This window comes from Pan paniscus, chromosome 2 (assembly GCF_029289425.2).
Source record: "Pan paniscus chromosome 2, NHGRI_mPanPan1-v2.0_pri, whole genome shotgun sequence".
Lineage (NCBI taxonomy): Eukaryota > Metazoa > Chordata > Mammalia > Primates > Hominidae > Pan > Pan paniscus.
In genome coordinates, this window is record NC_085926.1 from 186,606,750 (window position 1) to 186,630,826 (window position 24,077).

Sequence of the window (24,077 nt, forward strand, 5' to 3'; positions counted from 1 at the left end):
TGAAAGACCTGTGTGGACAAGGTAGTTTGGAGGAACTGAATGGAGGGAGTGAATTAATTAGAAGAATGAGACAGGACTAGCCACAGACTTCTCCTAGAAGTTTAAACTATTTTAAAAATAAGAGTTGTGTCTCATCAAAAAAGTAGTGTTTTCAAAAAACACAGCCCCTTTACTTAAATGATATGCACAGTCCAGATAGACTGCAAAACTTAATGTTTAGAAACTAACTACTTTTTAAAAACTTTATTGATCTGATCTGTACTGAGAACAGATTTTCTCTGTGCTTTATAATAAAACATAAAGATCAATCACAAAATAATTTATCAATAAATTTTAAAACAAAAATTTTAAAGTGTATGTAAATATCATATAAAATTAAGAAAAAATATGTAAGAATAATATTTGCAATGACTATGATAAGCAAAGGGTTAACAACCGTATGAAAATTTTCATGCAAATACAAATATCCCAACAGAGAAAGACAAGGAATGTAAATAGTTCTTAAATAGATAAATACAAATGGATATTTAACTTAAAAAAATTTTATTCACATTAGTATGAAAAGAAAATTTAAATAATTGAAATCTAGTTTTTCACTTATGAAATTAGCAAAGATTTAGGAAAAGAAACTACTGTCATTTGCTGCTGGTAAGAACGTAAATTGGCCCAAAACTTTTAGAAAGTTATTTTACAATATTCCTCAAGAACTTTAAATGTCTCATATCTGTCAATCCAGACAGATAGATGGATGGATGGATGGATGGATAAATATCAGATGGATGGATGGATTTATCAGTAATAGATACATAGATGGATAGATAGATAGATACATAGACATCTATAGAGATATGTTTCTATATAAATATATATCTATATTATCCTAAAGAAATATATATTTGAACAAAATCTATTTATGAAAATGTTCACTAATGCAAAACTTATAATGGCAAATACAAAGGGAATCTGCCGAACAAAATATTATCAATCCCAAATAATGAGATATTGCCAAAACACTATATTTAAAGAACTTAAGTGATTTGGGAAAATATTATCTTGTGAGGGCAAATACATTAAATTTGTATATTCAGTATTGCCAAATTTATATAAAAAATGGGTAGAATTTCTTTTAAAAAAACATCTTAAAATATAAACGGAGTATTTCCCAATAATCAGATTACATGTGATTTTATTTTCCCCCTAATTTTCCTTAATTTTCAAGTTCCGTACAATGAACATGTGTTATTTTTATAAGTATAAAAGACTTTTTTTATAAAAAGAAATATATAGAACTAATTAGCCAAATAGGAGTGTTTCTAAGAACAAGGGAAGAAATTTGTGAATGGAGTGGTGAAGAGATCCTTGGACTGAGAGCTGGGCAATGTGGATACTAACACTGGCTCTGTCACAAAGAAACAAGGAGACTTATTGAGGTTCTCTCTTCTGGCTCAAAGATTTTATGAGCCAGTAATTTATCAAAGAGCCATCCTAGTGTACCCATGGGCCTGTCAACCCTGGCAGACAGGTTAGTAGCCCAGATGAAATTTCCCGTGGATGAATTTTAGAACTCCTCTCCATTGATCACCCTTTTTTGTTGTTGTTGTTCTTTTACTCTTCTGGAAGAGAGCTAAGAAACTTCTGATACCATCCCCCTTTCCCACTCGCCCTCAGCTGTGAGATGGAGGCAGCAAATATTCAGTGTGTTCTTTTTGGTCTTAAGTAGTTCTAGACTCAGATACCACTTCAGCACCAGGCTGAGTTTGGGCTGGCTTTGGCTACGGTTTGCTGCTGAATGTATCAGTGATGGACTTTCGAATGTTCAATAGCCTTAGGGAATGTGGCAGTGTCCCCTACATAGAGAACTGTAGATTCTTTAGTCCACCATTTCCAACCCTGTGATTTAGATTGTCATTATAAGCATCACAGGATGCCCTGAGTTGAGAAAAATCTGTGCTGTTTAAATGGTCTTTAAGCAGCCTTTCCTTTCTCCTCTTTCTCAGCTCTATTCTGCTTAGGATATGGCTTATGCCACTTAATCAACATGCTATCATATGCTTTCTGCATTCCAGACATATATTGAAATATCTTGGTTGTTATAGCCATCTTCTCCCACATACATCCCCTTTCTCTCTTCCCCTCTACATTTTTTTCTGTTACTTGTTATTTTTGGTACTGGTGTGCTTTTATTTGAGTAGGATATTGGAATGCAATTGTCTTCTTAGTCCACCATCCCCTGACCTGTCATTATTGAAAAACAAAATTCTGTAGCAAACGAGTCCCCGGAAGTGTTTTTTTTTCAAATGATGATGATCGGTCATGTTGTGAATCTGTAGACTCCTTTGCGAAAACAATAAACACAGTATTATTTATGGTGGATATGCTAGGTACATCCAAAGCTCTTCATATGTGTTGCCTTGTATAATTTCCTCAGCAACTCTAATTTAATAGAAACTATTGTCCATGTATAGATGAGGTAGTTTATACCCAGATAGGTTATACAAACCTGTAAGTAACAGAGCCAAATTTTAAAGGCAGATAATGTAACTGCAGAAACCTTGTTCCTAATTGTTTAATGGAATATGGTTTAGAATTCTGTGTGGAGAATCTTACTCTACCCTAGTGGTAAACTTAAAGCTCTTTAATTTACTGTGGTTATATTATATATGTGCAATGGATCCCTATTTTCAAACATAGTCGTTTGATAAAGTATGGGCTGCTTTTCATCACGAATGTAAAAAGTCTGTTAGTTGCTACACCCAGCAACTAAGTGTCCTTTAATTCTTAACTTTGAATACTTAATTGGATCCCTGGTGCTATGTGTATTTGATTTCTGTTGTGAAAGTTGCATTCACTGTATTCCTTTATTTGACATCAGCAAGATGTAATTTCTATAAACCAATTAATGATGCACCTTTCAACTCTTACTATGAGAATATTAGCTGGTGTAAATATCAGACTCCTTGTGAAGGATGACTCGCTATCTGATTGGTCTTTAAAAAAATACTTTAGGAAATAATGGCTTGCCCCTGCATATACCAATTTGAAGTCTTCCTAATATCAGCCATTAGCTGGGATCCACATGGAGTACATAGACAAATGACCATAGTTTCTACTGTAAAAATGCCTCAAGATCTTGTAGGTGAGATTAGGCAATTAGATAAATGCCCATAGCACAAAATGAATTAACATGATTGCCTGAAAAGAATTAATTTCTGTAATAATTTGAAGAAGGAAGAAGTTATGTATGCTTTGGGGGGTATACAGAAAGGCTTTATAAACAACCCTATGAAAAAATGGACCACAGTTTTAAACGGGCAATCCACAGAAGGGAAACACTGCAATATTCATTGGAAAAAGCAAAGGAAGGAAGGGAGTGACCAAGAGAAGAAACAAGAAGGAAAGGACTGAAATCTTGTTTGCCTTCTTGGAGAAGATAGCATTTGAAATGGGCCTTGGATAATAAGGTGTGATTGTCGTTGGTGGAAATGAATTGCATCCAGAATGCAGAAATAACTCAAGCAAAGGCATAGAGATTGGAAAACATGGGGCAGGTAGAAAACAAGTCCAGAGTCTTTGCTGCTTCTTAGAAGATGTATAAGGGTTTTATTTTATAGTTTTATAATGAAGGGCTTTTAATTTCAAGTGATGGGTCAGTGTATAATTCCTTAGGAGATAAAATTCCAGGGAAAAGGAGGAGGGGTTATAAGATAAATCTAGAAATCTAACTCATAAAAATTAGTTCCCTTCCAGGGAGTTAGTTACTCCAAAAATATCCTTGATAAGCTAACTCTGCATGGATATAACTGTGTTATCTGTGAGCTGGCTACACACAAGAATTTACAATTGTCTGTAGTTGCAGTCTTTGAGTTGCAGTCATTCAATCTCTGTCTACTGCTAAAAGCCAGAGTTTGGAAAGAGCCCTTATGCATGCTTGATAATGACACAATTTGACTGAGAATACTGCCATTTTATAATAATCTCTGAAAGTTACTTCCTTGGTCTACTGAATCTCATATTTTGTGAAGTTAAATGACCAATGACTGTCATTCATTGGCCATGATTGTCTTGAGTTTGTTGATACTAAGGTGTTATTTATAATGTGCCTTTTGTTTCTCACGAATATGTTCGCAGAAATCACCAGTAGTGTTATCCATGTGTATGGAAGGCCAGACTGTATCCCCTTATGTACTAACAGACTGTATGGCAAGAAGGGAGCCAGGTTGTCAATATGAGAGCTAATGTTGATATCAACACAGGCATCAGAAAGTCAATTACTCTGTTTCCCTAGTTTACTAAATGGTGCTTTTGCAATAGGGACCGTGTTGCCTAATGGGCTGTGAACTTTAATTTGTTCATAACAGTGCCAATGAGTAAATGGATCTACCTGTGGACTTTAGAGTGTACTTCTAACATTTTAGGACTGCAAGAAAGTAGTGTGTTTTATCCTCCGATACATTCATATTCTCTATTGGAGCCTACCTATCCAAGCCCAATATCCTACATCAGTTTTAATAAAGAGAAATTACATTTAATTGTGTCTCTATCCTTTCATATTAATCCATTATGAATATTTTATTCCACAGTGTTAGAAAAATTACATTAACTTATTAGTGAAGAACATTCTTTTATAAGAAGTGCTTTATACTTCAGAACCTCATAACTTACTTTAAATATTTCAGGCACAATAACTGGTAAGAGATGAAAAATAAGCCTGAACTCATAGGGTAAGGACCATTTAGAAGTCTTTTGTCTTCAGCTTGTGATTGTTCAGTTAAACTTATTTGATGTGCTCAGCAGGTTGTAAAATTCCTGTCTTTCTGGAGTGATCCATAAGAGATTACTTCATAGTGCAACACTTAAGTTTGATTCTTATGAGTTGCAAAATGATTTTCCACCAGGAAAAATAAAGAATATGGGTTCCATCAAAAGTCAGGCATGAATTCTCATCTCCTGATAAAATGTGAAATCTCTTTGCTGATCCTGTGCCTATTCTCAGTTTCCATGACCGTCCACAATTATTATTTTTAGCAAATAAGCAAATTTGAGGCAAAAACATTAATTTGATAAGATATCTGCAAATGCCTTTCTGGAGGAGAAAATAAATTTAAAAAGCATCAGTGTGTTTCACTGATATGCACAATCCCCCACTTCTTATAAGAAATTAAAACACGAGTTTTTAATATCTTCAGAGAGAAAATGAGTAAAGGAAGCACAGTATTTTCCGAAACATGTTATTTAAACTAAAACCATGAAATTTATGAAAAAAAAAAGTAGACCCTTCCTTGATACATTTGGGCCCACCGAGGTTCAAAGTTTCCTTTGAATTGGGGGGGAAGGGAGATTCTGTAATTTAAGTTTTAAACTTCTGTCTTTGTATCTATCCTTGTGCTGGTACTCCGCTATCTTGGTTGCTATGGTTTTAGAGCAAATCTTCATATCAGGTGGTCTAAGTTCTCCAACTTTGTTCCTCTTTTCCAAAATTAGTTGAACTATTGTGCATCCTTTATATTTCCATATACATTTTAGATGTGGCTTGTCAATTTATACCAATAAAGGATTCTGTTGTACATGTAAATCAAATTAGGGAGAACTGACACTTTAACAATATTGTCTTTCAATGCATGAACATGGTATATCTCTCCCTTTACTTCATTTTTTTTTTTTTTTTGGTTCTCTCAGCAGTGTTTTTAATTATTATTGTAAAGGCCTTGCACATATTATGGAACAAACACATATTATGGAGCAAATAAATGTAAAAGCTAAATCTATAAAACTTTTCCAAGAAAAGAAAAGAATTCTTACCACCTTAGATAGGCAAATATTTCTTAAAGAGTATACAAAAAACCCCACAAACCATGAAGTTAAAAATGATAAATTTGATTTTATAAAAACTCTAAAACTTGTTTTTTAAAAGACACCATAACAAATGAAATAGCAAGTCCCATACAGGGAGAAAATATGTGTATAGTATGTGTATATGACAAAAGATTTTATGCCAGAATATAGAAATAATTATTAAAACTCAAGAAGAAGACAAAGAATGCAATTTAAAAACAGGCAACAGATTTGAAAATAGGCAATAGATTTGAACAGGTACTTCTCTAAGAAAATACACAAATAACCAATAAGCAAATGAAAAATGCTCAATATATGTAGTCATTAAAGAAACAAAATAAAACTCTGTAAGGTACCTCCATACATTGATGAGAGTGGCTAAGACTAACAATACCAAGTATTAGCTAAAAGACAGAGCAATTGAAATTCTCATACACTGCAGTTGAGGATGTAACATGGTACTGTCACTTTGGAAAACAGTTTGGTAGTGTCTTAAAAATAAAACGTGTTCAACATATGACCCAGCAATTCTCCTCCTTGACATTGACCCAAGTGAAACGAAACCTTTTTTTTACACAAAGGCTTGTACACAAATGTTCATAGCAACTATATTTATAATGGCCAAAAACTGGAAACAACCCAAATGTTCATTAACAGGTGAAAGGACAAATTATGCTATATTTACACAATGAAAGATGACTCATCAGTAATAAATAAGTGATCTGCTAATATGCACAAATACATGAAAAAAAATCTTAAAAATATGATGCTGAACAAAAGGAACCAGAGCTACCTCCACCCCTAAAAAAGACTGCCTACCTTAGAATTACATATTTACAAAATCCTGGAAAAGACAAAACTAATCTATACTGACACAAAGCAATCAGTGGTTTGCTGAGGCTGGGAGTGGGGAAAGGATTGATTATAATGGGGACTGAAAAAGAGGGAACTTTTTGGGTTGATGGAAATGTTCCAGATCCTGATAATGGAGGCAGTTACAAGGTCTTGTAAATGTATTGAAATTCATCAAAGTGTACACTTAAAATGGTTTTATTTATTGCATTTAGATTATACCTCAACAAAGGTGGTTTTAATAAATAAACAAGAAAAAGTGTTTTTCACCAATTGGTTTGAAATTCGGCCAAGGCATATTTGAGCGAGAGCTGTCAGCCTTGTATTTGTTGCAAGTCATAGTGAGTAGTGAGTATCCTCTACAAGGTCCAGGTTAGGTTTCTTTAAAGGATGGCAAGAACCTGAAACAGTGTGAATGCAGAGAACAGTGAAACAGTGTGTGTACATAGTGCTTTGATTTTTGTGCATTTTTTTGTCCTAATATTTTAAAGTTTGCTTAACCATACCTAATTGAACATTTACCTTCTTTTTCTGAGTGAAATATCTTTATAGAACTTTTCCAAAGCATTCTGCATAGATTTTATTTTAAGAAATTAAAACTTTTTTTGTATTAATTTACATAATAATTGGTTAACTCACATAATTACAATGACAAGATCATACAGTAGGAGCAGACTTGGGATCAAATGCAGCTGACTCTAATAGGAGGTGTAGCAGGAGGCACACAGCTGAGGGGACATTTGAGACGAAATTGAGGCCAGATTCCACTTCACATTGTACTAGGGTTAAGCGTGTCCACCCAGAGGAAGAGAATCCTTAGGCCTAAAAGAGCAAAAGTGTACAGACATACTCAAGAGTAAGAGAGTAGCCAGGAACACCAGCCAAGCCATAAACTCCAGTCTGTGTGTGTTAACAGATAAAATTAAGAGGGTAATCTAGGGAGTCTATTGCTAAATGAAGGGCACATTAAGTCTCGACAGTTTTCCTATGATCAATCAAGCAATCAATGAAGTGTACAAGCAGAAGTGATTTGTCATGGAATTTCAGAGCCAGAAAGATCCTTAAAAAGGCAGTGTACTCCAACTTCCTCTGAAGCTTGTGTCCTACCTACAGAATTCCCAACCACTCTGCTTGAATGTCTCCAAAGAGGAAAAAATTTAGAAGAGAAGACAAGGAAAATTAATCACAAGATAGGCAATGAATAGGCAAGTGGTAAGAGGCCAGTTTTCCCATCCTCATTTACTCTAGATTTGATTCATAGATTATTGAGCCTCAGATATCTGTTTGCCATCTGGTCCGGTCAGTCTGGTTTGGCATGCGTCTTCTTTCTCTTTAGAGTTTGATGACGTTTTAGGCTGTGAGGGGCATTTGCATTGTAGTAGAAATTGGATGATGTCAGACTTGCTTTATCACACTTTCTCTCTCAATAATCTTTTTTGGTGAGTTTGATATTCTACTTACAGCTGCTAAAGCTCCTTATAACCATACGCACAAACATACACTTCCATATAGTCATACATACTCACAAACATATATACACAGCCATTTACTTACACACGTGTACACAAAGGTGTATATCCACACACTTACATGCACAATGAGAGATGCATAGTAAGAATGTTTCCACCACCCCTAGTTTAACTGGAAGCTGTAGAAAATCTGAACTTTATTATATTGATCTCTGGGATCATCCACAAAATTGCCCAAAATGGGAATGTGGAAGCTGTTTCTTACCTTTCATTTTCTCCACATCCAATGTGTCCTCTTCAACTGTGTGTTTTGAAACAACTTTTGAATCTGTCCCCTTCCCGCAACTGCACTGCCAACTGCTGATATCATTTTTTGCAAACAAGTGTAATGAAAAGAGCATATTCTTTAACATCAAGCAAACTAAGGTGCAAATTTTAGCTCTGCATGTATTCATTGTGTGATCTTGGACAAGTTATTTAACTATCCTGAGCCTCCTTGTCTTAATGTGCAGATAGAAGAAGATAATGCCTACCTGATAGGTGGCATAGGAAAAGGTCAAAAACATTATTTTCTACTCCCATTGCTCCCCTTGCCTGAAACATTACAATGGCCAAACAACTGGCCTCCCAACCTCCTTTCCCCTCTTCAGTTTTTCCTCTACATTATAGCTAGAGATTTTGCTAAAATGTATATATGGTCATCCCATTTTTTACTTGAAACTGGTATCTTCCTGCCTATAAAACACATTTTCTGTTTCTTAGTCTCACATAGGAAATCCTTTTTAGTCTGTCTTGGGCCCAGGACTCCAGTCCGATTTTCCTCCCATTCCTACCTGCCCTCTTGGTTTTGAATGTTCCACACAACTTCATTCCTTTCTTTGTTAATTGGCTTTTCCTATACTTAGAATGCTTTCCCCCTTCCTGCTTTTTAGGGAGAACAGGGTAAACTGTTCTCCCTATCCTTCATTGAGTCTCCTTTCTCTTTTCTAAAGTTTTTTCTTATCAGCATCCCTCCCCCAATTTGAGCTCATTTTCTAGAAAGAATTAATAGCTTTCTTATATGACTCTCAAGATATTTCTGTGTGGTTCTCTAACAGCCTTCATTTATTTTATATGGTAATTATAGATGTCCATTTGTTCTCGGGAAGGCAGGTGTCAGGTCTTACTCATCTTTATATTCCTGGTTTGACATACGGTGCCTGATGTCTAGTAAGCACTTGATATCTGTTTATTTTAATGTTTATGCCCTACATTATCTATCACAAGTATTAAAGATTGATAGGTGCTCTGTAAATGTTAAATTGAGTTAATTATTTTCAATCTTACAGGAAGTTACATAAGTCATTCCTGTATTCATTTGTGAATTTTCGACAATCCTATATTAAGAGTGGCACTTAGAATGTGAGTTCCATGAGGGCAACAGCACTTCTGACTTACTGCTCTGGCTGCTATGTTGGCCCGTAATTAACCACTCAGTAAGCCTTTTGTGAAAACAACCTCAATGAGTCTTCTACCTCGAGTCTTTTGAATAGGAATGGATTTAAAGCTGACCCCTAATACATCTTTCAAACTTTAAGTCAGTAAATTTTTTACAAACTTTTTTAAGTTGATAAATCCCTCAGAAATTATTCTGAGGAAGCTGATGGGATAGAAATGAAACAGACTAAGGGGCTCCAGGCAATCACCACTCCCCTTCGTTCTCCTTCCTCTGTTGGTGGGGATCAATAGAGCAGGATCCTCAAAACTGTGGAGTTCTTTGGAGCATACTTTGAAAGCCTCTAATTCTATTCCACGCTCTAATTTCCAAAAGAGGGAACTGAGGCCCGTGGTGGTTAAATGCCCTTTCCAAGGTTACACAGCTATACATGGTAGAGCCGACCCATGTCTTCTGTCTCTCATCCCATTGCACTTACAACTAGCCTGCATGTTCCCCTTTTCCCACATCGCATGGATAGCATCTTACGCATCTAAGTTTTTTTCTTTAATAATGATCTTCTCTTTTCTTTAAGAGACACCATCACTCCCAGTTGTACCACTTGCACCAGGCTAAATTATTCCTCAGTGTTTACCCCTTTCAGATATTTATAGACCATCATTATGGCACTCCCTAGTCACCTGTCAGCTTCCTAATATGTACATATATGGTTTCTTTAATCTTTCTGTACAGTCAGCTTCTCTAGTCCCTTAATCATTTGTACCATTCTCTCTCTAATGCCTATAAGGGAACTGTTTAAATATAGTCCATATGGGAAAAGTAACCTCAACATGTTGTAACAGGGGGCAGAAAAACACGCTGAATAGATGAAAGGAACAATCTACAGGTTAATTAGTAGTATGGCCACAAATATGTGCACAGTTTTGTTTCAGAAATAAAGCAAGCTGTATTTGTTGTAACTATCTCTTCTTTGAACCTAACAGAATGCTGATAATGCCAAGCTGTGTTTACAGTCCAAATTTTTGCTAAATACCTTCAACTTTGCACTCTCCCTGTGTGGTATCTCTTGCCCAAGACAGAACTTCAAATAAAATCACATAGGAACTGATGCAAGAAACCGTTACTGAGCATATCCATTTTTATGCAGTTTCTTTGGACTTACATGGTTTCTGGGAGCTCCCTATAAGCCTTAGTAAGGGAAAGCTCTTGACTTATCTCACTAGTTATTAGGGATTTGGATATATGTTTACTAAATATGATAATCTAAGTATGGAAACTACATTAGTACAAGAGGAATCACCCAGAAATACTCTACTGGCATAAATAAAACGTTACCTATTGCCCAGTTTTCTCATCTGTTTCATTTTGTAACTTTTATAATATGTCAATAAGTTTGAGGTCTTGAAGGGCTGCCCAGAAACCACCACGGAGTGGATTCTCCTTACCCTCAATCTGCCTTCATCAAAATTTAGTTTGTGTGTTTATCCTATAAAATTTGTCTCATAATAAAAACTGAAGACTAGGACGGTCCTTAGAAAAACACTTGATTTGGTGTATTTATTTTATAAAAGGGAGTCACAGAGAGAAAATGTGGCCAGCTCAGGTACATGGCTTCCTAGGCAATGTTCCATTTCCCAAAACTTTCATTGGTCCAGAAAGTGTACCTTCATTCCCAACCAAATCCTTCCTATAATGCTTTCCATGCCTTTCTTCTGCGGCTCTCTCTGATGATCTCACAGGTCTATAAGCTCTTACAGGTAGAAATATGATTTCTTGCTGTGTTCTTATTATAAAGCATTGCCATGCAACTGAGAAGTAATGAGAGCCCGTGGATTTTATTAGAATGGAATTTTAACTTTTCTACTTTCAAACCCAGTGATTCTGCTAATCTGGAGGTAGCAAAGAAGGATGACTATTTTCTCTCTCACACAAAGTAAGATTCTGAAGGGGCTTATTCTCTGAATGAAAGAGGAGAGGAGAAAAGTAAGAACCTTCTAATGTTTTATTCAAATGTTAACAAAGAAATTTGAGAAGCATGTTTCCTTAAAATTGACACCATTTTTATCCCAAACATTCTGGTAAGTGATAGCAGATGACTGTGCAAGCTTCTATGGAGAGAGAGAGAGGAATTTTTCCAGGAGCATAGTCCCAGTGGGAAGTATTACCTAAAAGTAATACACTAATCACTTTCAATCTTGCATATTTCCACATACTGTGTGCACACATATGTGTATTAATAACTGTTCCCTAGACGTCACTTCAGCGCTCAGAGAGCTTAGTGTTGCTATGCGAGTGCTGGAGATGGAATCAGATGCAGACTACAGTTTAGCAATGAGAATTCTTCAGAGATACAAGAATGGAAATGGCCTTAGGTCCTGCCTCATGGGTCTCCCTCTGAGCTCCAGTGTAACATCGGGTGTCAAGTATTTGTGGCCCCATCTGCCCACTCCACTGAGAATCTAAATGGCATTGCCAGTATTTGTGAGGTACTCATATCTTAAAAATCAATGTACTCAAATCAGTCTTGCATTCTACCTTGTGGATTTTGCATGGAAATTTTTTAGAATGTCATTGCTGATGGAAGCCGCAGATATATAAGTGCATCTGCTCCATTGTACAGGTGATTTTTATAGATATTCATAAGAAAATTTATTTTACAGCAGTTTATTTTAGAGGAGTTCTTTGCATTTTATTTGTATGTGTGTATACTAATTTTACTGGCAGGATACACACACATATATATACACACACACATACATATATACACATACATACATATATATATGAATGTATGTTTGTATCCTGTCAATAATACTTTAAGGTACCTAGGGCTGAGATTACTATTTCTCTTTCACCTATGGCTCAAATGGGTAAAATAGCTTACTCAAAGTCACAGTTCATACATATGGTGCAGCTTGAATCAAAACTCAATTCTTCTATCCACAGATTTACCACTACTTGAGTAGTCTGTGGTGTTTAAAAAAAATAATAAAAAACAGGCCGGGCACAGCGGCTCACACCTGTAATCCCAGCACTTTGGGAGGCTGAGGCAGGTGGATCACAAGGTCAGGAGTTTGAGATCAGCCTGTCTAACATAGTGAAACCCCGTTTCTACTAAAAATACAAAAAATTAGCTGGGCATGGTGATGTGCGCCTGTAATCCCAGCTATTCGGGAGGCTGAGGCAGGAGAATCACTTGAACCCGGGAGGCAGAGGTTGCTGTGAGCCAAGATTGTGCCATTGCACTCCAGCTTGGGCAACAAGAGCAAAACTCTGTCTCAAAATAATAATAATAATGATAATAATAAGAAGAAGAAGAAGAAGAAGTAACAAAGCCAAACTAGAAAGTTTCTGTTAAATGAATGTTCTAGATAATACCAACGTATAAAGCAATCATTTCATACCAGCTATGGTCAAACAGGGACCAGAGCCTTGACTCTTTTTGCCTCAACACAGCTCTGCAGAACCCACTCAGTACCCCATGTCCTACTGCCATTCCTTTGGTTTCCAGAACATTGAGATGTACAAATCCAAAACACCACAGTGTTTCAGAGAGAAATGGCATGACTCTACTGGTTGCAATTGTAATGGAGTTCACCTTGTTCTGGAGTCATACAGAAGCCATGTTGTAGACTGAGTGTCCCACGCAATACTCGCAATTACAATGAAAATCTACTGTTAGGTAGAAGGAGAAATTCCTCACAATCAGGCAACAGCGCCTACTAGTGGGAAGAAACTGATACTTGAGGTAGGGCACCTGGAAGATAGCTTTGTGCATCTTGAGAGAGTGCTACACTGAGAGCCCAAAGGCTCTCAGGTCTCATCTCTCCTGACAGCTTGCTATGACATCTTAATCAATGAATTGCCTCTCTCTTACCCTTTGTTATTGAGTCTGTAAATGAAGAGCTTGGAATGGCTACTTTCTAAATTTTCTACATGTCCTATGACCCTTGAAATCCTCTTAACAATGTATTATGGATATTTTGCTACTAAACGGTAAAACAGAATCCCGAGTAAGATGAATTGGCTTCCTAAGGAAGTAGTGTCAGGGGAGAATAGCACCATCTTTGGGGCCAGTTCCATTTATGCAGGTAATATGGTATGGTCCAGCTCAAAGATCACTGGACTGGGCTGAGTTGCAACTCTGCTACCTACTTCTCAAGTCATGTACAAGGTCATTCCTATGTTAACTCATGTGTTGGGAAGATGATAATTGTCTCATTTAGCTTTTAGTTATTATAAGATTCATATGAGAATATAGAAATTATGAAGTTTTATGTGAATCTGCAAATTTATTCTCAGTCTTTATATATCACAATTTTAATTTAGGCTAATTATAATTTTTATTTTCCCCTTTTTGTTCTATATTCTAAATTCGTATCTCCCATGGAGGCAGGTACTGTATGGACAAAATCTTTTATTAGTCACATATTGTTTTTGTCCATTTTGTGCTGCTATAGCAGAATAACTGAGACTAGGTAATTTATAAAGAACGAAAATTTATTTTATCACAGTTCTAGAGGCTGGTAAGTCCAAGATCAAGGCACCAGCAGGCTTGGTTTTCTGGTGAGGGCTACTCTCTGTTTCCAGGATGGTGCTTTGTGCTACATCCTCACATGGCAGATAGTGGAGGAGCAAGCCAGCAGAATGCCGCATGAAGCCTCTTTCACAAAGGGCTTTATCCCATTCATGACAGAGAAGCCCGTATGGCCTGATCAACACTTTTAATAAAATCACAATATCTACTGCCGAATTTTGGAGGGAACCAATTCAAATCATAGCACACATCTTTTCTAAAATGGAAAGGGTAATATGATCATTGGAGAAATACTCATTCCTTTGCATATTGGTTTACTATCCAAGCCAGGTGTGGTAGTTCACACTTGTAATTCCAGCACTTTGGGAGGCCGAGTTTGAGACTAGCCTGGCCAACATGGTGAAACCCCATCTCTACTACAAATATCAAAAAATTAGCCAGGCATGGTGGCACACACCTGTAATCCCAGCTACTCAGGAGGCTGGGGCCAGAGGATTGCTTGAACCTGGGAGGTAGAGGTTGCAGCGAGCCAAGATCGCACCACTGCACTCCAACCTGGGCAACCGAGTGAGACTCCATCTCAAAAGAAAAAAAAAAAGGTTTACTATCCAGAGAATCTTGTCCAGGTTAACACTCTTTTTTGTCTGCTTTCTTCTTTTGTGAAACAAGAAGGTAAGAGGGACACTGGAGAAAACCTAATGTTCTTTACAAAATGAGTCATTGTTCTCCATCTGCAAACTGTGGCTCCCATTTATGTCTTGGTGTCAATATGACTATTACATGTTATGTACATGGATTCCACCTCATTTGCAACATAGTCTTCTGCCTGAGCTCTGTTTGTTGGATCTGATCTAACTTTACATGGTCTTAAGTCACACATTGAACTCTTAAGTTCTGTAGGCCTCTAAGCCTTTTTAAGTTTTAGTATTTTCATCGTTAAAATGAGAGTGATTATAACCCTTGCTTTGCTGCCTCCAAATATTATTGAGGGATCAAATGCATTGATAAATAAGATAAAGCACTAGACAAATATAAGGGATGCTTGATGACTTCACAGAGGGAAGATTATTCTGTTGCTGGCTGCTGAAATACAGTAGCTTTAGAAAAACCCCTTTGGGTTCCCTTATTATCAGGTTTGGTCTCAAATAACCAGAATAAATTTGGAGATTTCCTACCACAAAAGCTAAAAGTACCTGGGCAGATTAACCCTTTGAGTGGACCTAAGGGAAATACAGATTCCCACAAGAGAGATCACGGCGCAGATTCAAACCATAAGTCAAAAATAATTGTTGCAATAGCGGTTCTAACTGTACTAGTAAATATTGATTTTTCTGTTAGCAGATCAATCATGAAATGAATTCTAAATATAGAAGACCGGTTAAAAAATTAAGACGGAGAATGTGAAAATGTCCATGTGTAAAAATTAACTTAAAGAGAAATCTTGCTTTGGCCAAAAGAAATACTACTGTTTCTGTCAGGAATGTTCTGTGATTTAATCAGGTTTCCTGCCTGGCCAGATAATTTTAGGAATTGTGGACTTTTAAAGTAGTAAGTCAGTTTAGAAAACTGGTTAAGTGGACAGATGTAAAGTCAGACTGCCTAAGCCCCAATTCCAGCTTCAATATTTAACTCTGTGGTTGTGGGCAAGGCACATAATCTCTTTATGCTGCCTTTTCGTCAACTATTATGGAGATAATGATAGAGCCTACATCATAGAGTTGTTGGGGTGACTACATGAGATAATACAATTAAATACTTAACACCTGGCCCATAAAAAGTGCTGAATAAATATTGACTATTATCATCACCCTGGGGTCTACAAATTTTTGTAGGATTAGGATTAGGATTGAAATTTCTACCAAAAAGTTCCATCAGTAAAATATTGGTAAATATAAATCTTAACCAACTGCCTCAGAGACATAGGGACCTCTATTTTCCACTTATTGACTGTCATCTTTAGAGAACAGTCCAAAGCATGTGCCTTTCTGTTCTAGTTGTTATGAGCTCTTTATTTTGAAGTTGAACTATATACCTCCTATAGTTTAAAGGAGAAAGAAGTAGGTCTCATGCTGGACACCTTCTAGATGTTACCTCCTCCGAATTTCATAGCCAAGTATTTAAGGCAATTATGATCATCTCCCTCTTAGAGAAGCCTGGGAAAAGTTACTGCAGTGCTTGACAGAAAATAGAAACTCACCAAGTGCATTCGTTGAGGGATTGACAGAATGGCTGGATAAGTGACTCAACTAAGACCACTTATCTAGTGAGTGCATCTACTCAGCTGCTTGTTTTGAAGACAAGGAAATTCGGGCTCAGAAAATTTAGGAAACTTGTCTAGGCTGCCAATAGCTAGTAACAAAGACAAGAATTGCATATCTGATTTTCTTTACACCATGTTGTATCTAACTGTTCAAAAGATACCATGTATTATACTCGAAAATGCAAAACAGGGTTGTTTTTTGTTTTGTTTGTTGTGGTGGTGGTGATGGTATTCTTGTTTTGTTTTTGCTACTTTTCCTGAGAGTGGAAGTTGTTATCAAAAAGTTACTGTCATGACTACTATGTGTATAGATGTTATTAGTTTCATCAAGGTTGGGAATAGGGTATATGTTGCCCAACTTTCTGCCCCTCTCCACCTCACATTAAAGTTCCAGTTTCCTAGAATATATCTCCTAGGAGATTTGGCACTAGCCATCACTGCATTCCAATACCCCAGGACAAACTACTCTTGGTGGAACACAGAAGCATACAGTCCTTGTTACAGCAATGGTTCTCAAACTCACATTCCTGATGGAAAGCTAGAGTTGAAGGGTCAACACCCAAGAGCTGCAGTGGAGGACCATCACCTGTCCTGATTGGCCACCTGTGGTAGATCACGACTTTCACTAAGATCCCCTGAGGCTTATGGGGATGGAGAAGTGATGCTGGACTGGCCCTTCCTCTTTCCCTGCAGGTGTTAATGGGCTCTGCTCCTAAACAATACTGATATAGGTCAGAGTTATGATTGAATTATATACATAGAAACATGTGCTGATTGAGAAAATGGGCTTTACAAGTCAGACCTGGTTCCAGTCTCAGCCGCACTACATTCTGCCTTTGAGACTTTGGCCAGGTGATGGAACATCAGGTTTCTTATCTAAAAAGGAGAATAATTGGTTGGTAGGACTAAATGAAAAAATGTATGTGAAATGCTTAGGACAGTGCTGAGCACAGATAAAAATGCACAATAATTTTCTATTTTTTGTTAGGCTCCTTCACAATACATATATTTACATCAGCGAAACATGCTTGCTTTTGCAACCTTCTGTGGGACTCCCCCTCCTAATTTACCACCTCACCTGAAGGTCTAAGCTAAGCAAATCTCTGTCTATAAATGAATCACATCGTGGTTAGACTTTATAACAACTTCCCCTTGCCAGGAGATCACTGAGCCTTCACTTCATCTCATCTGGTTTGCTGCCCAGGCCTTTATCCACTCATTCCTGAACTCCTCTCCCTGACAACCTTGGGGTTTTGGCTTGTTGTGTGCGTGCGTGTGTGTGTGTGTGTGTGTGTGTGTGTGTTTTGTTTTTTGTTTTTTTTTACTTTACCTTAATTTCTCTTTTTGGACTAAGATGTTAAAATGTTTCTTAATGTGACTGTCTCCGAAAGTGTTTTGTGTCTACCACTCATCCTAGTGGCAGTCATTGATCCTTTTCTTGTTGCGAGTGTTTGAGTGTGGGTGTATGTGAGTGTGTATATGTATTTGTAGAGGGAAAAACAAGAGAGAGGGAAACAGACATTGGAGCCACCTTTCCCCCACTAGCCACGTACCTGTTGAACCTTCAAGCCTCTCTATAGAATCAGATATACACAAGCACAGTGACAGAACTACATGTGTCCTACAGTCCAGCTTTTAAGATATGATAAAAACTCTTGTATTCACAGAGCTAAATGGCAATAACCAAAGGAGATTGCATATTGCTACATTATGTAAAGACAGAGTCCCAAGAAAACAGTGGGAACTCAGTTTGATGTATGATGTGATATGTGATATCTTACTTTACATGGCTAACAGTTGACATTCTTTGTGGATTCTATATTGTCTAAGGCTACAGCAGAGCCATATGATAAATTCATCGGCAACCCAAAAGAAGCCTGTTCTATCGGAGTGCTTCCAATTAATATAAGTGAACCACTTTCTCTGGCTCAATGCTACCAAAATATTTTATGAGAAAATTTAGCTGATTCTGCTCATGTATATTTTCAATGGATGGAAAGCCATTGCAAACTTTTCAAACTAAAATATAAAGACAGCATTAGGGGAGAATACTCTCTCTGGTGAAAAACAACATGTATTATGATGCCTTAGGAATTTCTTTTTTTCAGCCAACTCGTGGTTGAGCAGTCTGTCCCCAAACTGTTTTGCATGCGGACGAAACCTGTTTGGGCGATACTTGTCAGCTTTTCTTCTGACAAGCAGGACAGAAATAGGCACCCCCTGGAACACTGAGTTTGACTTGACTCAACATAGAATCACCTGGAGAGTTTTAAAACTTTCTCTCCTGTAATATCCCACCCCCAGACCAATGAAATCAGAATCTTTGGAGTTGGGAACCAGGGATCAATATTTTTTTTTAAGTTTCCCAGATGATTGCAATATACAGGCAAGATTGAGAGTCACTGTCCTAGAATATAAGCAGTTTAAGAAACAAGTTGTCTATTATTACATGCATCAATACTACAGAGTCCATGAAATAAAAGCTTTGGTGATAAGAAAATGCCACCATCCTAGAGCCTTCAGTTAACATCATATGGGCCTGTCATATAAAGAATGCAAACTCATTCTGTTATCTTTTTGGGCCTTCAGTGGAAGATAATTTTTAAATCAGCTTAATGGAAACTGTGCTTCAGGAAAATAACTTCAGTAGCCATATGTAGGATAAATTGGAGCAGGTTTTGTTTCTAGGAATATGTTGCCATCATTTCACTACCCTTATATAATCTTATTGATTCAACTTTTAGAACCAAGACTTTTTTCAGAATATATTGAAGAATGTGCTTAATGGGAATGCTGATGTATCATACAATTGGCATATAGAGCTTCAGTTCATTATCATATTTAAAGGTACAATATTAATTTTGCTTGTGCTTAAAATGTCTATTATAATTCAAGTAGCAAGGAAGACATGAAGACAAATGTGACCTGGCTTGACATCTGCACATATTTAATACTTTACCTTTGATGGTGAATAATGGGAAAGTTTGGGAGTATGTCATGCCCAGTCACCATGCATCAACTCCCAAAATGGCTATGGACAGCTTTGGTCCTGCCTCAAAACAAGCACTGCTTGCAACAGAGGGTCTGTGGCTTATTTTTATCAGTTGTGTGGTGATCACAGGAAAAACATTTTAAATAAAAAGTTTATTTTGCCATCATGAAAGAAACAAATTCATATTACCAAAAGAGAAAATAAATATGACAACCCAGCCCGGTGCAGTGGTTCATGACTGTAATCCCGGCACCTCAGGAGGCCAAGGTTGGAGGGTTGCATGATCCCAGGAGCTTGAGACCAGCCTGGGAAGCACAGCAAGACCCTATCTGTACAGGAAAAAATTAAAAATTAGCTGGGCTTGGTGGCATGTGCCTATAGTCCCAGCTACTGGTGGCAAGGGCTGAGGGAGGAGGATCACTTGAGCCCAGGAGTTCAAGGGTGTAGTGAACCATGATCGCACTACTGCGCTCCAGCCTGGGCAACAGAGTGAGATCCTGTCACAAAGAAAAAAAAAAAGAAAGAAAAGAAAACCCATATCACGCTATGCCACTTCTCTTGTTCAACCTGTAGATTTCCCTGGAATGCCACTGTTCACGCATGCCATCCCCAAAAATGACTTGTTAAAATTCTAACTCTTCAGATTAGCTCCATTATTAAGACTTCTGTAAAGCCTTTCTGTTGGTAAGAGGAAGTAAATCAGAGATATCAGAACAATCAGGAAGCCATTGCAATAGCCTTTGAAAGGAAGCGTGATTAGGTAGTAGGCGTGTGGTGGAAAGCAGGCATTTCTGACACATTGCTGAGGTTGCTATAGATGGGAGAGCAGAGGTGAAGGATAAGAAGAATTGATGGCTGAATCTAGAGTCAGTACAAAACAATATATAAAATAAGTAATAATACATAAATACCATTTTTGGTTTTGTTTGGAAATCTTAATTCACTGACAAAGTTCCCCATCGGCTGCCGGCCCTCTGTCATCAGATCTTTTGATTGACTGTGCTCAGCATTGGCAGCAAGCTCTTCACACCAGCCCTGGGTCTGAGCTAATCAGCTGTGTTTCCTTCATGCTCTGATGCCTTGAAGTTTGGTACTATTCTCCTGGTTTCTCTTGTTTAAAAGTGCTGAGATACTTGTCTAAAAGATGGGCCTTAAGACTGTGGTGTGCTTTTAATAACGTGTGGTGTAAGTGCCTCTAGAGGCAAGCATACACTATGCTTGGGTAACTTTCTCTCCATTCTGAATCTCTCCCTAAAGGACATAGTTTGTAAATGTTTGTTCATGTGAAAAGGGAAGATTCAGGTACCTTTTCTGTCCTACTGATGTGTGGGGCTATTTTTATGTTTTGTTCTTCGCTTTTTTTCTGTACTTGTGATTTAAAGGTGCCAGACTGGTTACCCTCAAGGCTAGTGTCCCCAGTGTATCCCAAGAATAGAAAAAATAATGAGAGGCAGCAAAACTGGCCTGTGTCTGAGTCCAGCATATTAGGCTGACCCACTCTGGAGGAATATTCTCCAAAGCATAAAGTAGAAGATCATTCCTTAGGAATACAATACAGTCCATCTGTTTTTATAGCTGAGAAGGCAATTCCGTGTCATGCCATCATGGAGCCACTGCAGTGTTTTGGTATCCAAGCCATAGTCACTCATTCTCTCTGTGAGGGAAAACTAGAATGTCTTTTCCTCTTCCACCCTTACCTTTCAAAATTCCATCCTTGAAGGTTGGGCTCAAATGCTTCTTTCTCCACAAAACCTTTCCTGAGCCCCTGTGAGTGTGGTTTTCCTTCCGCATTCCATAGCACTTTCTTCTAAGACATGTTACATGCTTTGTCATGTGACTATTGCATGTAGGTTGTCTTGACTGTGAGAGGCACTGACATCGTCGAATTCATTTTTGTATATCACACAGAAGGAGAACATAGTCGTGGGCAAGAGTAGATATTTGAGTTTGAATAGATGGACCATTTCAAAGCTTATCTTTTCAGCCTGACCTTTAAGGCTTTGCTCTGGCCATTCCCTCTAAATCAGTGATTGAAGTTTGCTCCCAGATCCTCATGAGTAGCTATCAAACTCTCCATAAGCCATGTAGGCTCAGGTTCTTGGATTCCAGGTATTACACTTTGGGCATCATAGTCTGAATCAAAATTGCTACTTTTAGCTGCTTAGTAGACTGCCATTACCAATAGTTTAATATTTAATGAGAACTAGTTTTTTAGGGGACGGGGGGAAGTGTGGTCCACAGATCCCTGATAGCCCTTCGTGTACTATGTAGTGAATCTGCTTGACATCTAGAAAAGGGAAGAGTAATATAGAAAAAGAATTTTGTTGACCTGCCTGCATTTAACAAATGTAAAATGTAAAATTACAGCTTTCACAGGAATCTAATATGCTTTTAATAATCATATGGATTGTTAATCCATTTACTCCTAATCCCTAATTCGTTTTCTGCAATGAAATGTTGTCAAAGGGTGGCATGAAGCTGTTAGAATTTAAGCATGATTTTCAAACATAGCACAGTTTTTTTGTGTTTTTTTTTTCAGAATAATTTCAAAAATAGTGCCATATGAAATAGTTTTGTTACTGTTGGCAGGAAAAGTCCAAAATGTTATCTCATAATAAAAACAGGTACAAGTTCAGTCTTGGATAAAAACTTTTGAAGTCTGCCACAAACAAATACTATACAAAATTTTTTCATCAAATGTCAAGACTGTGGTATCAAGACTTCATAATGATATCAACTGTAGTGGTGACAGCTTAGTTTCCAATACTTTAACTCTTTTTCCAGCACTTCATATTTCTTTTTGTTTTGAGACGGAGTCTCGCTCTGTCACCCAGCTGGAGTGCAGTGGCGCCATCTCAGCTCACTGCAACCTCTGCCTCCCAGGTTCAAGCGATTCTCCTGCCTCAGCCTCCTGAGTAGCTGTGGTTACAGGCACACACCACCACGCTCAGCTAGTTTTTGTATTTTTCGTAGAGACGGGGTTTCACCATGTTGACCAGGCTGGTCTTGAACTCCTGACCTCAGGTGATCCACCCACCTCGGCCTCCCAAAGTGCTGGGATTGAAGGCATGAGCCACCGCACCCAGCCTTCATATTTCTTATTCCTTAGGAAAAAAACTAAGATGTATACTTTGGGTTATATTTAAAGTCACATTCAAATCCCACAACAGGATATAAAGAAATACTTTTCAGGGCCAAATACAACTGGAGAGGATTAGAAATAAATTTACCTTTTTTTCTCTCAAGTTGAAACATCTAGCCCTCCCATGTTTGAGTGTGAAATGGCTGTCAATCCAATGTGATGGAGTGCTGAAAGCAGTCTTCAGTGAGAAGTCTCTCCATAATGCTCCCTAACGTCAGATCCATGTTAATCCTGATGCACAGAACTGGGAATAGGTAATATAGCATAGTGGTTAAGAGCATAGATGCTGAAGTTAGACTGCTTGGGCTGGAATTTAGTTAACCATTTATGTGACTCAGTTTCCTCATCTGTGAAATAGGCATAATAACAGTACCTGCATATAGATTGTTGTGAATATGAAATGAGTTAATATATCTAAAGCCCCTAGAAAAAGTCTGACATATGTGAAGCACTACATTTGCTATACCTTATCTATCAAAGCCTACAGCTTCTGGCTAACATTCCCAGTGTTCTATAATTATTAGATAGAATTTTTTTTAACTTAGTAGAAACAAAGACTAAGAAGGGAAACTAGGTGTGGACGTGACGTCTAGCTCAAGATTCCCATGATGGAGCCGGACAGAGATATGGATGGCAACCAGCATAATGCCTCTCACTGACATAACTATTTGTCTGAATTTATATTTTATTGTTATTATTTAAAGCTTACTGCAAATTTTAAAAACTGAAACCTGATGTCCATATGTAGGCCAGATGCCACATTAATCAATTTAAGAATGCTGGAGCTTCGCAGAATACTGCATGAACAACGAGAACCGCGGCCCTGAAAGACTCAAAACCCTACAGTATATGAAACTATTGCAGGATGTGTGGATGTTCAAAGGAATAACAGACTTGGAAGCAATGCTTACTGGATTTTGATGTGTTAAAGGGTGTCAAGTCCAAGAGAGAGATAAGGTCTCAGAAGGCAGAACTAGAACCATGGGGTAAGCAGTTAGAATGAGGAAGCACTATGGCTCAGTAGGAGAAAGAACCTTTTAGCCATCAAAGCGATCTAGAAATTAAAGGACTGCCTTGGGATCTGCCTGTCACTGAGAGCTGGCTGCAGAGGTTTTACAATCAGGGCTTTTGTAAAAGGAACTAAAATTTGAGTTTGGACCCAATTATCTTACATTCTAACTGGATGTGTAGAATCTCCAAGAAGAAAGACTCTTCTGTACTGTTTTATAGATTTTGCCTTCCACTCCAAACATCCTGAGTCATGTTCCTTTTATACTTGCATGTGAGATGAGAGTCACAGCACTGACCTCAAAGCCAGCAACCGGGTTCTACTGTTCCTTTCTGCAAGAACTTAGACTATGAGACTCAATCTCCTCAACCGATTAATGTAAAATCCCCTCCATGCCAATCTTGCAGAGGATAGGGGTGGCTGTACTGGTGATCTTGCTGGGGTAATGGGGTAATAGTACTGGGGTAATGACGGCAGGAGTGGTGGTTCTATTGCTGCTGACGTTATGAACCTGCTTTCTCCTCCACTTTGGCTTTAGCAGGACTGAAG

At 37.7% G+C, this 24,077-nt stretch overlaps 1 protein-coding gene across 11 annotated transcripts in view; it reads left to right on the plus strand.

The window, feature by feature from the left end:
- Positions 1–24,077, plus strand: part of LPP (LIM domain containing preferred translocation partner in lipoma) — a 738,130-nt gene that overhangs the window by 584,294 nt on the left and 129,759 nt on the right. The window lies entirely within an intron of this gene.